The sequence below is a fragment of the Phasianus colchicus genome, chromosome 20, assembly GCF_987193195.1.
Source record: "Phasianus colchicus chromosome 20, bPhaCol1.hap1.1, whole genome shotgun sequence".
NCBI lineage: Eukaryota > Metazoa > Chordata > Aves > Galliformes > Phasianidae > Phasianus > Phasianus colchicus.
In genome coordinates, this window is record NC_143455.1 from 9,247,259 (window position 1) to 9,261,647 (window position 14,389).

Sequence of the window (14,389 nt, forward strand, 5' to 3'; positions counted from 1 at the left end):
ATAGCTATTACTAAAATCCAAATTGACTGGTAAGATCTCAGGCTAAAACAGGATTTAAAGCAAATAGTGTTGTATCACAGGTAATATCACATTTGGTGCCTCGACTCTATGATGAACACCTAAAGCTTTTGCTACCAGTCAAAGATGCCATGACTTCTCTATGCTTTTAGCTTGTTGAATTCCTTGAAATTGATCAGCAGCACAGCATGCAAGGACAACAAGTAATTACTGCCAGAGTAAACAAAACTGCAGTTGTCATTAAGTTGCCATAAGATATGACCAAAAAGGCATTAATACAGCCATTGGAAAGCAGTTAGCTTTATGTTCAAACAATAAAAGGAGAAAAAAAGAACCCCAGTCCTACACTCTGTCCAGTAACGCATGTTGCATGTGATGTATTGTTTCTTCTGTCTTCAGGTAGGCTACCATTACAGCTGTCTGCATTAATAGCAACAACAGCAGCAGCCATATCCATAGCTATGGGACATCTACAAGATCATTTGAAAGCTCCCAGCCTAAGCAGGTTATGTTTAAAAATGAATTCTAGATGAATAAGAAAAAACATATTTTACTGATGCCTTCATTTCAGCTAAAAGAGATCCTGTAATGTTAATATCTGCTTTAATATCTTCCAAAATAGGAGAACAGCGATATTTCAAAATACGCATGTATTATTATTATTTTTTTTTTTTTTACTAAAGGGCAAATAGGATTAACACTGGGTCCCATAGAAATCCATAACGCAGAATAAGGAATAACAACAGCCATAGAAATCTAATAATAATGGAAGTGACGAACAAAACTAAACAACAGTTTATGAAATCATTAGTCTTCCTGAACAGTGCACTGGGCTCATTAATAGAACATTCCTGTTTAACATCTGGCATGAGAAAAAAATGAGATACTCATTTCTGGGTCTGTCATAGCAAATAATTGTTTATATCTACAGGAGAGGTGTGGGGAGGAGTCAGTGGGTTTTTTTTGTTGTGGTTGTTACTATTAGTTACTTTTTCAAATTGCTTTTAAAGGGGTACCAGAGCCACTGTTACATTAAAAAAAAAATCACTGATTTTATTCAGACGTGGTGCTTGATTTTGGAAAATGTTGGAAGCATTCTCCCACACTTCAAAAGCTCAGATAAAGGCTGCCCAGGGGGTTGTGGAGTCTCCTTCTCTGGAGATATTCAAGACCCGCCTGGACACTGACCTGTGCGACCTGCTGTAGGAACCTGCTTTGGCAGGGGGTTGGACTGGATGATCTCTGCAGGTCCCTTCCAACCCCTACGATTCTGTGATTCTGAGTGATTCTGTGATAAAGGTTCTGAACTTCATTCCAAACAGCATCCTTCTGCAGAAATAACTGAAGATAAAGCCTAGCCCTCGGCCTGGCATTGATCTGTCACGAGACTTGAACTTATATACTTTTTATTCTACGCTGTTCTATAATATACTTTCTATTCTATACTTTAAAAATTAGTGTGGATATGCTCCAACCCTCTTTTTTTTTTTTTTTTTTGAGGGATATATTTTCTCTCTCTTTGTAAGTATATGTAAACATGCATACATGCACTTCAAAGACTTCCGACATGAATATCAAATTCAAACACCTGAACGCTTTGTTGCAACTGAGACTTATAGAGCACTCTGAAAATACACATCGTGCAGCATTTCTTTTCTATGCTGTGGAAATCCCAAGCTGTACATGCACAGGATTCCCTCTCACCCTGCAGTTGTGGAGGATCGTTAGTCAGCAGGCTGCAGACAGCTGACTGAGCTCACTGCTCCTTGCCAACAGGAGAAAGATTGGAAATCTTTCGAAAACCACCGAATACCTCTTTAACACTGGGATTCTATAAGGAAAAACCATGCTGAAAATCCAAAATTTATGAGCACTAAGTAAAATTACTTTAACACAAGCAGAAAAATTCTGTTTTCAACACTGTCCTGTTTGCCTTCTGTGGCAAAATCTGTGATAAAGTTTTTAGGTCCCTATAGACCCATTTATGGAATATTCTCATGAGGGAATTCTCACTTTCCAGCTGTTTTCAGTACAAAAAGCTGAAGTTATTTTACTAGAACTAATATATTCTTGAAGTCTTTATAGCAGTTTCTCATTGTATACCAACACTCCTCCCTTTCTCTCCTGTGCTTTCTACTTCCAGCTTCATGGAAAGCAGACCTTTTGCAATTGCCTTTTCTATTTTTAAGGCTCTTAGTACTTCTCAATTGCTACTCAAATACTGTTTAATAGAACAGCATTTTTTTAACAAACAAAACAAAACAAAACAAAAACGACAAAAAACACGTTTTCTTGCCCCAGCTAGTTCTTTAAAAGATAATTAGTTTGTTTATACCAAGTAAACATTACCACTAATCTTCTTGTTATAGAAACTTAGGTTCACTCTTAAGCTGTTCAAAAGATAAAAGGCAAAAAACACTCAGTAAGGTAAGGGAGGTAAACATAAGTCTACTAAATGATGAAACATGAATCTAATTACCCAAAGCGATGATGGTGTGCAAGTCCAGTGCACACCTACACTTCGTTCTGGAAATGGAAAAGACTCAAAGACTAACAGAGAACAAAACGCTGTGCTTGTGATAAAACACACGCAAGCAGACCTGTTTGTCTGATCCTGTACAGAAACCCACGTGATCACAGCCTTCAGTGAGTCCGTGAGATGACTCAGATGTCAGCCATCTATTATTCCACTTATCTGTATTTCATATGTAAATACTGAATATTTACAGCTGAGCAGAAAATTTTGTTTGTTGTACTAAAACTACTTCTTTGAACAACCTGTTGTGACCAACTTCCATTCCATGTTTGATCTCTAGAAGTTCACCTACCTGCAGCACACAGCAGAAGCCGATTCCAGGAGCTTTTATTATTATTACATCATAAAGTCTGCATATTATTACAAAGATGCGAGTTTAGAAATACGTTTTGTGTAAATCAGCCAGTTTGGGTGGCTTCTTAACTGACACATTTACCAAAATATTTACTCTGGATTAATCTCAGCTTTACGCACAATAGATATTTTTAGCAGCAGTACGTTTTATTGGCCAATAATTCCATTTAGCGAGTTGTTTGTTTCTTCTGGGTCCAGGTGACACTTCTGGAATGAGGGAGGATGTTTTCCCGTGGAAGATGATAAAACCGCAGCCAGTTGTGTACAAAGGCTCAGGGCGGCTGGGAGGCGCTCCTTTGCATGGCGTCAATCAATAGGTGGCAGCATTCACCCAGTTCTTCCGACGCCTGATGTGGTCCACAGTAGCCACGCACGGTATCGCATTGTCCCAAGCAAACACTGCCCAGCGTTTCGCTGCAGGCGGTATTTCAGTCGGAAGCTCATCCTCCCTGCACAGCACACAACGTCTCTCCCTTCTTGTCACCTTGTGCTTCTGCTCCACGGAGCTGCTGAGAGACGCCCAGCAGATCCAGCAGCCATGTGGGAAGTTTGGAGCTGACAAACACACTCAAACTTTTGGAATTTTAAAGCTTTGCATGAAGCTTGATTTTAGTTCCAGTCACTCAATGGAAAAACTGTCATCATCTTTAAAGACAAAACTGTATTTTAGGCTGTTAATAAACCTCCGTCATCAGTTCTGGCTCCCACACATCTCCATATGGGGTCATGCATTAGAGCCGGGCAGGCCGGCTGCCTGGGAAGGGGATCATCACCTCCTCCCTCCGCATGCAGTGCAGCCAGGCCTGCTCTGCCTGGCATCTGTCTGCCCTCTCCTGTCAGAGATCTGTGACAAGGAAGGTGGCTAAGGTGCTCCTGAAATTAAATACTGAGAATATCTGCATCCCTCCTCCATGAAACCAAAGGAATACAGTGGGAAGGATAACCTCCCATCCTCCAAACAGGCCAATAAATGCATCTTGCTCTGCTTCTTCACTTATTCTTTCCTTCAAACTTTCATATATATATAAACTACTGTAGTAAATTCCAGCTCTGGTTTTGGCAATTTCTGCCTCCCTGGCTCCATGTTTACCTATCATCTTTCACACTTACTCTTTTGCCAATTTGTTAATTCTCTGTCCTATTCCCTGGTTTCTTGTGTTTCCTCAAGGACATTGATCTGAGTCTTACTTTTTCACTAGTTTCTTTAGCCAACGTTCTTGATCCAAATCCATAGCAAATAACCCATCATCCACAGAGACACAGAAGTATTCAGTATATTCATAAAGAAGACAAATATTTCCCAGTTCATCAGTCACAGATGTGATCAAACTCAAGAAATTCTGAAATTGTGAGTGAAGAAAAAATAATTGTGTTTGGACTAACCTTAGAAAATTTCCCAATGAAATAATTTTCCCCCAGCGTTTTGAAATATTTGAGACACCCATGATGTAAGCGACTGAAAGCAGCGGAGCTTGGCAGCCCCAGCTCCTCCAGGCTTCCTGCCTCAGCCGTGGTTCCTGATCTAGAGCCCTTGCAACCCAACCTGGATTTCAGCACAGCTGAGCTCTGTTGCAGGGCTGCTCCTGGCAGATCCAACAGGCCGAGCCCTGCAGACTCCAGCTTCTACAGGAAGGGCTGTGGAGGCCAGGAGTTCTCCAGCTTTGGGGCAGCCAGCATGGCAGCAGCACCTTGGAAATGAGGAGCTGGATTGCTTGTTTTTCAGCTGAATTAGAAAGAAACCAGAACCAGTTGGTCAGGATTCTTTAAAGATGTCACAGTGTTGGTTTTTTCTCTGGTCTCTTTAACTGGAAAATTTCTGAAACACTTCCATCCTGGCTGCAGAATGAGGCTTGAGGTTTTTGAGCTACAAAGCATTTAAGTCAACCATGATCATTTGAGTGTAAGTTAACATAAACAAAGATACATTAGCATAAAGAGTCCATCAGATCCTTAGAGATGTACCTACTTGAGACCAGGGCTCAAAGAGCAGCTGCTGTTGCCTGAAGGATCCACACACATCTAAGAGCTGCTCTCTAACATGGCTTAAGGGAGCTGCTGTCCTATTGCAAAACCAGTATAGACCAGAGCTCCTTTTGCTGATGGTTCCTGCAATTGTTCTCCATATTAGGAAAAAAACTAACATTCAGTCTTCAGAAAGCTTATAAAAGTACACACAGGCCATTAGGCATAGCTGAAGATACTGTTCTTTGAAGATACTGCTGTTCTTTGGAAATAAATTACCAGCTGAATATCACAGAAATAATGAAGATGTCAGCAACAACAGCACAACTGATGCTTTGTCAGTCTCCAGTTGATTATGCTATCACTCCATATAGAGATAATTTATGCCATGTATTGTTTGGCCATAACTACTCCCAGCTGCACTGCATTTAATTCAAGTTATAGCAGAACACTTCACAAACAGAAATTAACAAGCTTTTCATAGCCAGCAATTTCTAGATTAGGAATGGATAAAGAAAGAGTAGGATTCACCAAAACTGAGCATAGAGCAAAGCTGAACAGAGGCAGACACACACAGTTCCTGAGAATTTTTTTCCCCAATTATGAAAAGGCACTCCTTCCAAGGACCAGAACAAGTTTAGGGTTGTGATACTGCCACTGGAGAGACCAAAAGGTATTTAAAATATACAGACAAGTTTCCTTTTAACTTTCATGTGATTACAATGATTAACAATATAATAATTAACATGCACCCTCAGAATTAGCTCTGTCTCCTTGTTCTTCAAATCTTGATGTATAAGAGCATTTATTATGAAGCTAAATGTTGTGTCTGACACACACTATAGAAGTGCCATTATTTTTCACACTGAGCAAACAAGCAACTTTGATAACAGAACAACCTCCTACTACTCTGTGAACCCCAAACGCTGTTTATTACCCCAAACAGATGAAGAGCAGCTTGTTTGTCCTGATGAAAGCACAAATCTGTTTAGGGGCAATGATCTCTAACAAGCATTTTATAGTGACAGAATTGGACATTTCAAAACAACAATAAAGTACCATTTCAGAAAAGCCTTTGACACAGAGGATGAAGAAAAGGCACAGCAGGACTGTTCTCAAAGCTGAACATTTACCTAGGGAGAACAATCTTTCTCGGTTGTGACAGACTATTCCAGATAACAATCCAAAATAAGAGCCTATTTCTCTGTACTATCAGACAGTGAACCACAAGCAGATCTGCCTCACTGGGCCAGCTTTTGTGAATACCCTCTTGGGTCATCTCTGCAACAGAAACTTTGCACTCACTGGCTGTAATAGTTTTGCACAGGCCAGAATTCGTACCGCAATCATTTGGTCTGATGTGACTGTTCATTTTAGCTAAAATGAAAATAACTCTGGAGTTCCAAACCAGCGTCTCACAGGAGCAATACAAAAACCTAAACAGAATAGAAATGATTGCTGTGAAGTAACTCCAAGCTTCCCCACGCAATTCTATTTCACATTGAGTTGAAATGAACATTTAAAACATTCATTTTTTGCTGAGCATTTATGCTGGCTTTCAAATCATGAAGATTTAAGGTTTACTACAGAGGCAATTTACATGCACATAAAAGAGTACTTGTTAAACATTTTCTAGAATTTACAGAACAAGGACATGCTATTATGTTTACTTCACGTGGGGTACAAGGCACAGCAAAATAAGTGACAGAGCTCAGAGTACGTGACTGTTCTTTCCTGAAGTCCAGCAGCTCAGTAAAAGTAAAATAAAAATACAGGAAACACAACCAAATCTTTTCTGTATAGAATTTAGGAGATCTGTAACATATTCTGCCAAATATCATTACTTTTTTATTGCAGTGGTGGCTTTTGGAATATGTAGCAGTTAGCATAGCAGTTCATGAAAATATCCTCTCATCGCTTTTCTTAAGACCTAAAACCAACCAATCTGTTTCCTTTCAGTTATTTATGTCAGCCTCTCAGTAAGCAATACATATTATTACTAGTCCTCACTCCATCACTCCATTCCCACATGAATCAAACCTCTGCTATCACAAACCAGAACAGAAGCGATCATCGCTTTCCAGTGACCACATACTATTAGGATGCATTTGGTTCACAGCTTCCCCTTCCATTCCTCCATCTTCCTCATGTCCTAGTGAATGCATCCATCAGCAACAAATGGGAGAAATGAATCTGAAATAAAATCCTACTTTTCACCCTCTGTGGCAGGTTGCAGCAAGCCATTACTCTATTTTCTAGTGGTGCAAACAAAAATCTGATTCAGCCCATAAGATTCTTGGGTTTATTATCCACATTCTCCTTCATCATCCCATGAGAAAGAACAATGCTGGCTAACGTGGGGGCAGAAAAGCATTTTGCTCTGCTAACTCTCACAAGTGCAGGGATACACTCCATGTAACAGAGCCAGCACAGCCTGCTCCAAGTCCCACTTTGAGCTGGTACAGTCCCCCGCTGGATCTCACTTCAATGTACTTTCATTCTTCAACTCATTAAAATGTGATGCCCCAGAGTACAGAGACATAGTTTTGGAAAGCCTTTGTGATTCCAACCTCACTTATCCTACAAATTTACAGTACCAGGAAAGTTTTGTCAGCTATGTGTTCACTAACATCCCAGATACATTGAGCAAGTAGAAAAGAACATTAGAAATTGACTTCAGAAAGTATAGAAAAAACAACAAGCTGCTATAAATAACAGCTTTTTTATTATAAGTGAAGTACTTCACTTATAAAAGTACATCACCATCCAGATATTACATTAGTTAGCGTTGTCACAGGAGACAGATGGGGAGAATAATTCACCGTTGTGCTAAAGGACTGAATATTGATTTGAAAACAAGCACTTGTGATCCAATGAAACAACATTCTCTGCAGCCAGAAGTGCTAATCTGACTTCATCTGAATAGAGTTAATAAATATTTGCAAAAGCAGGCAGCTTAGCTGGCTTAATTATGAAAACACTTGCTTTTCACCTTTAGGAATTCATTTCCTCCAGGGTCAGAGTTTGGTGGTCTTACAGCTATCACACAAACTCCTATACAATTTGGAATGATTAATGAACCTCTGTTCAGAAAAATTATGAGGTGTTACAAGGAGAAATTAACTGAATGCACACAATGTGAACACTCAGTGAGTACCTTTTCTCTGCATTATTTTTTATAAAACCAGGACCATGTTATCTATGAAATAAATGCACATACACTGACCATGTACACAAGAGACATACAAACCCGCACAGATAATCTCTCGTATAGTGATGTAGTCAGCCTCTCCTACAGGCACATGCCCAAGTTCAAATGAAATATTAAATAGCAGACAAGAGAATTCTGCAGTCCATACAATGTAGATGTTTAGAACGACTGCAGCTGAAAATACAGTTGGTATCTCTGAAGATAGGATTCTGGCCCAGTACCTGCACTGGGTCTCTATTCACATTTACAAATAGGCTCTGATGAATCAGGCTCTATACAACAGCTAGTGCTGTTGCATAGGAGGAAGTCAGGAGCAAGCAGAAGGTTCAAGAAACCCAAACAGCAGCACCAGTTTCAAATCACTACAGCCACCTCACTGCTAGGTATCTCCCAGTGTCCTTCTCTCAGCTATGGATCTGCACTACATATAACCCAGTGGTAATTGTGACACTTAGATCATCACTATTAGTGAACTTCTAGTAGATTCTTTGAAGGAAGAGTTTTATTCAGTCCTCTAACAGAAAATCTTGTATTCTAATACTCTGGATGAATATGATCTATTTGAGTGTCCCTATAGTAAAACTACATGCATACATTTTTACATTAAGGATCAACTCAAAACAGACTGAAAAATATCCACTATTGGTACGAAGGATGAATTTGTCTCTTCTGAAAAGAACTTTGCTGAAAAACAAAAGGTAGAACTGATTATTCCGGCAGCATTAAATGAGAATCATGTAAGAATCCTCCTTAGAATTGCTAGCATGGATTGTGTTACTGTGCACTGTTCAGTGCAAATAAAGTGGGTTTTCTTGAAAGAAATATTGAACTACAGAGAACAAAACTCAGGCTGATAAGAACTACTTCAACTTTGAATCACAGATAATAGGCAATCATGGAAAGTAAAAGAAATCACTATTATTTATTTTTAAAAGCAGCATTCCAGACTGAAATAACCCCTTGTACAATATGCATGGGAGAATTTGTACACGCTTTCACACTCACGTCAGTACTAGCACGGTCTTCTGTCCTGGGTGGAATTACTGTGGTAGTTCTAGTGTTCTAGTAGTGGGGGAAAGACAGGCATAAACTTCACAGACCAGCCCATAGAAAGACTGCCTCATTTTGCCTCTATTTATATTTAAGAAGAGAAATTCTAATACAAGAAAGTAATAGAAAAAAAAAAGCCTTATGTTTTTATAGACTTCCAAATAGTTCTAATATGTTCTCAAAAAATAACGTACTCATGTAGTTATGCAGCATTAAAACCAGAACTTCTGATAATTTTTCCAACTGGTTACTTCTACTTGGAATCATTTATACAGCCCTCATGAAAAGTGAGTTGAAACTTTAAAGTGAGATGAATCTTCTCTAAGTTCCCCAGCTCTAAGCAATATTCCCCTCACTCCATAATGGAGGTGCAAGCTTTCCATTTTCGATTCATCTGTTAAAACAGCTAAATGACAACAGGCACGCTGCTGCTAACCTACTTGAGCACTTCATTCCATCAGATCTATATAAAAAGATATTCTCTAGTTTTCACCTCAGGCTTTAAGACAGCAACACAGCTTGCATTTCAAAGAGCACAGGATTTTATGCTGTTATTAATACACAAGCAAATGGAAACAGAAAAGAATCCAAAACAAAGAAATCTTACAATTGGCAAGCCATGATTAAAAGGTAAGGAAAAATAAAAAAACACTTCCATCCTCTGTGTAGTTTCAGAAATAAGTGCTATGTTGAGATAGAATGATGAAGGAAAAAAAAATCATCTAGAAACCTCAATTAATGACAAATGAAGATGACCAATCACAATCAGAAATCGGAATCCAAAGCTGCTGATCATTATTAACTGCAATAATATTTGAGCCGATCAATTGCTTCAAGAGTGTGTTTTGATTGGTTTAATTCTTTTGCTGGACTGCACAGACATGGAAGTCTTTTCTTAACCACACATTGAATGTTCTGCAAATTGTTCCTATTATCCACAGCTCATCCACCTATTATTGCCATCTTTCATGGAATCGTAACACCAAAACTGGAAGCTTCTTTTTCTTCCACAGGAACCGTCCTAGCAACAGTAAGCAGCTGTCAGGCAAGCAAGATGTGCAGCATCCACTCATTACTGTTTTGGAAATGGCTTAAAATAACTTTAAAAAGTTATTTTAATTTTAAGTTTTGAAGTACTTTCGGTTTAAAAATTGCAGAAATCAAGTAGGAAATTTATACTGAATCTGTAGCATTGTTCAAAGCCCAAGGCAGAAGAACATGTCATAAGGCAACTTAGCACCGAAGGACGATAATTCATCAAAGGACAGATTAGAGCAAAACTAAAATAGCTGAAAAAGTCACTTCAGTGATGGAATAATCCCATGTCATACAGGCTTCTCTAGTTCGGATAACTCTCACCAGCTTAAATTGGTACAATTTCAGTAAGTATAAGAAAACTATCCACAATTTGCGCAAGTATTTTTTTGAGAGTCCCAGTATGTGCGTCTGAATCATTCAGTGCAAAAACTTTAAAAAGAAGTGAGCAAATCAACACATCTTTGTGATGCTGTCTGAAAAAGAAAAAAAGATGCATGGAACTTCTAATAATTCTAATCACAGAGTATGTTGTAAACAGCTGAAGAAAATAGTACACCCTCACTGTTGTCATATCCTTTTGACAAATAAATAGGAATTTGCTTTTCCTAAAGCCAAAGTAGAACTACTCAGTCTGAGAAAACTAAACAGCATTGGTAGATCACTTTGAGAAAAGTCTTCCATGTTTATAAAAAGTGAAAAAGGTAGAAGTGCAAAAGTGAAAAAGGGTGACTGTCCCTGTCCAGCTCTTACTGGTGATAGCAGTGAGTGCACCATTTGACGATGCTACACTGAGGGCATCTCGAATGAAAAAGAAGCTTGGAGTACACTGCAGCATTTAAAGAAGTTTGAAATAGAGAAAAACACTGCTGACATTTTTACGCTATTCAGATGTGAGGAACAAAGATCTACATGTACTACATAGTGATCCAGAAGCATAAACCTTTCATTTCTCTTCCTGGGAAATCCTATGGAAGGGGAATAAATTCGTAAGACAGAGGAACTCATCCCATATCATTTGAGAAAGCTTTCTTTTATCCCTATAATGGACAAATGAAGTGTATGTGTTTAGAAAAGGTTTTCCTGCAGCTAACCGTGGCATTTTAAGCCACTCAGTTGTTTATCAGGTTCAGCAGGGAAAGCTGTCATTTGGAAGAATAAAATAAATAGAAAACAGTTAAATTTGTCACTTTCCTCGTTCATTCTCCCACAACAGTTCTAACTTAGGAGTGGTTATTCTTGCCTCTCTTCAGATCATTTGCTAAGCCCTCTCATCAGGATTTCAAAGTTAGATGACCAAATGCGTGGAGAGGCACCTAATTTCTCACAGGCACTTCTGAAAGCTCCTGCCTTGGTCTGCAGCGAACACTTTTCCTTCTTCCCCCCTGCCCCCATCCCTTTTCTGGCCTTTGATCTTTAGAAAGCACAAATGCCATTACAGTGAATAAAGTCATAGCCCCACAGAGTCAATCCCCTGCTATTTACCTCCTTCCTCCCTGCCCCCCTGCACAGCCAAGACTCGAGCTCAGCCAGGCTTAGATACAGCAGCAGGTATCATCAGTGCTGTGACAAACGAGAATCTGTGTCAGGGGAGACTGTTTAAACAAACAGTTGGATGCTTGGAAACACAGACAGAAGACCCAAGATCTCGCTCTTTTTTCTTTTGCTTTCTCCCTCCGCCTTCAAAACAGAAGATTAAATTTGCTGTGAACATGAGCTGATGAAAAGAATTCAAATAGTGCTTTGAATAGTGCCACTGGGAGTGTCACAGGAGAATTACAAATTGCTGCTGGAGACACCAGTCTCCCTTTACAGAAAGTTAACATAAAAGTACACATATCTTCTTTCTATAAGGTACTAACTTGTAAATTAACCTTTAATGGAGTATAAATGATGTCCTGAAAGAACTGCTTATGCAGCTATATTTATGATCTAGAAAATTGCAAATATTTACAAGATTATAGGTGTTAATGGTCTGTCAAAAATGTTTGTATATTGTACATACATTAAACCTTAGTTTAAGACCACCCTGCTATAAAGACCACCCCATTTCTTGTCCCATATAGAATTTCACTTTGATTCCATATTATTCCATTCCTTATAATGAGGCTCAGCCCCAGCACACAAACAGCTCCAGACAAGCTGCTTCTCTTCCATAGGATCCACTCATTTCACTCTTCACTCCCACATCCTCTGTGCAGTGCTCTCTGCTGAGCAACATTATTGTTATGGGTCACATTCAGTGAGAGATCCAAAGTACATTCCAGGCTGCTCCTGTGCCCACAACACAGGTCAAAAGCAAAGCACAGTTGGAGAGAACACTCAATAAAGGCGAAAGAGAAGTACAGTACTTCACTGCAACACAGGCACACCACCTTCAACATCTACACCTCAGCTGCCCCAGTCTGATACAAACCAGTCACACTGCTTAAACAGGGAGCTGTTGGAGAGGGTCCAGAGGAGAGCCACAAAGATGTTCAGGGGGCTGGAGCACCTCTGCTATGAAGACAGGCTGAGGGAGCTGGGCTTGTTCAGCCTGGAGAAAAGAAGGCTGTGGGGTGAGCTCGTTGCAGGCTTTCAGTACCTAAAGGGAGCCTACAAACAGGAGGGGAATCAACTCTTTGAAAGGGTAGATAACTGCAGGACAAGGGGAAATGGTTTGAAGTTGAGGGAGGGAAGATTTAGGTTGGATGTCGGGGGAAGTTCTTTACAATGAGATGCTGGCACAGGCTGCCCAGAGAGGCTGTGGATGCCCCATCCCTGGAGGTGTTCAAGGCCAGGTTGGATGGGGCCTTGGGCAGCCTGGTCTTGTATTAAATGGGGAGATTGGCGGCCCTGAGTGTGGCTGGGGGTTGGAGATTCGTGATCCTTGAGGTTCCTTCCAACCAGGGCCATTCTGTGATTCTTAATGAATCTTCTTTAACATCAGTGTGTTCTCCTCTACATTTTCTTTTTAAGCAGAGATCATCAATAAATTAAAAAAAAAACACAAAACAATCCAAACAGACAAACCAAACCCCACTGCCTGGCCTCTCTTAAGACCTCTGTTTCCAAGGACTTCTGCTGCTGTCTACACAGCAGGTGTACCCAGCATGGCCTTTCATCTTGCTGGTAGAGCAAGCCCCTTTCCCTGACCCAGCACTCCTCCAGTAGCTCCTATTCCCCATCACTCTCTCCCAGCTAAGCTGCTTGTTGTTCTTTTATCTCACCACCTGGGTGCAGCTAATTAATCACATCTGGGGCTACACACCCAGTTCTTAAAATACAATATTCTCTCCCTGTAGCTCAATAAAATTAAAACTTTTTGTTTTCTACATTAAGGTGTTAGGTCTGAGCTTGCTTTTTTCCTGGTAACTTCACTATTTAAATAAAAAATACTTAAAGTTTTTGTTTGCTATCCAAATCGAGAGACCAAATCATCCTCTCATCTATTGCAGTTTCTTTTCTTGACAGCCGAGTACCCTTCAGTGTCAGAAATCTGCTAAGAGTCAGAATTGTGAATGGAAATTTCTCTTTCTGCAAATATTTTCAAATAAAGCAGCTGGGATTTCTCAATTGTGAATGTGAGGACTGAAGTTTGAAATTTGAAAAAGGAAAAACATTTTTTTAACTGTGTGTAACTTAAACTGCCTTCTTACTCAAAATGTGTTACATTTTCAAATACTTCAAATAAAACATCAGTATATTCAGGCACAAATACAGCTGGGGAAAAATAAATATTTTAGGAACAAATGCTTGGGGCTCTGCCCAGGTTTTATTACAACAGATTGATTTCTTTTGTAATGTATCATTTGCTGTGTCTTACCTTGCTCAATGACCGAAACCAGTCCTTCTTAAGGGTAAAAAGTCAAAGGGAAACTTGAAAAACTCTGTCCTGACTGACCTCATGCACACATCTATTGATATCAAATTGCTCATATTTTTTTACCTTGCCATTTTCATTTTTATTCCTGCTGGTTCAGATCTTCAACTGATGTAAACTGGCGTAGATCTGATGGTTTCAACGAAGCTAAAAGCTAGAAGTCTGGCATTAATTATGGGGATTTTCTGCTATCCAGTGAGATGGTGTAAAAACATTTCCCCCCCCCAACTTGGATACAGCACAATCTGAAAGGTAACTATAGAGATACATCTTAAATGGATTGCTATTCAGAAAAAAATCGACAAATCTTCAAATTATCAAATTATTTTTATGCCGTAATTCATATCAAGAGAATAATGAA

General features: G+C 39.5%; 1 protein-coding gene across 12 annotated transcripts in view; it reads right to left on the bottom strand.

Annotated features, from left to right (window-relative positions):
- Positions 1-14,389, bottom strand: part of ANKFN1 (ankyrin repeat and fibronectin type III domain containing 1) — a 114,154-nt gene that overhangs the window by 61,539 nt on the left and 38,226 nt on the right. The window contains exon 1 of one of the 12 annotated variants that reach the window (XM_031598730.2): positions 2,847-4,147. The exons of 9 other annotated variants lie outside the window; for them this stretch is intronic. The gene's annotated coding sequence lies outside the window, so the exon portion shown is untranslated. 2 more of the 12 variants (XM_031598724.2, XM_031598731.2) reach the window with 2 other exon arrangements.